We start from the raw sequence: 277 nt of genomic DNA, 5'->3' as shown, positions 1-277 counted from the left end.
GAACTAGAACTGAACTAGAACTGAACTAGAACTGAACTAGAACTGAACTAGAACTGAACTAGAACTGAACTAGAACTAAATTAGAACTGAATTAGAACTGAACTAGAATTTCACTAGAACTGAACTAGAAATAAACTAGAACTAAACGAGAACTATACTAGAACTTGACTACAACAATAGTAGAACTGAACAGTAATTGTATTAAACGGATTGTACACGTATGAATAATTAAAAATTACTCATACAACTAGTAAACCAAATTATCTTTCATGTTTTC

Source organism: Lucilia cuprina, chromosome 2, assembly GCF_022045245.1.
Source record: "Lucilia cuprina isolate Lc7/37 chromosome 2, ASM2204524v1, whole genome shotgun sequence".
Lineage (NCBI taxonomy): Eukaryota > Metazoa > Arthropoda > Insecta > Diptera > Calliphoridae > Lucilia > Lucilia cuprina.
This window is presented reverse-complemented; position numbering follows the sequence as displayed.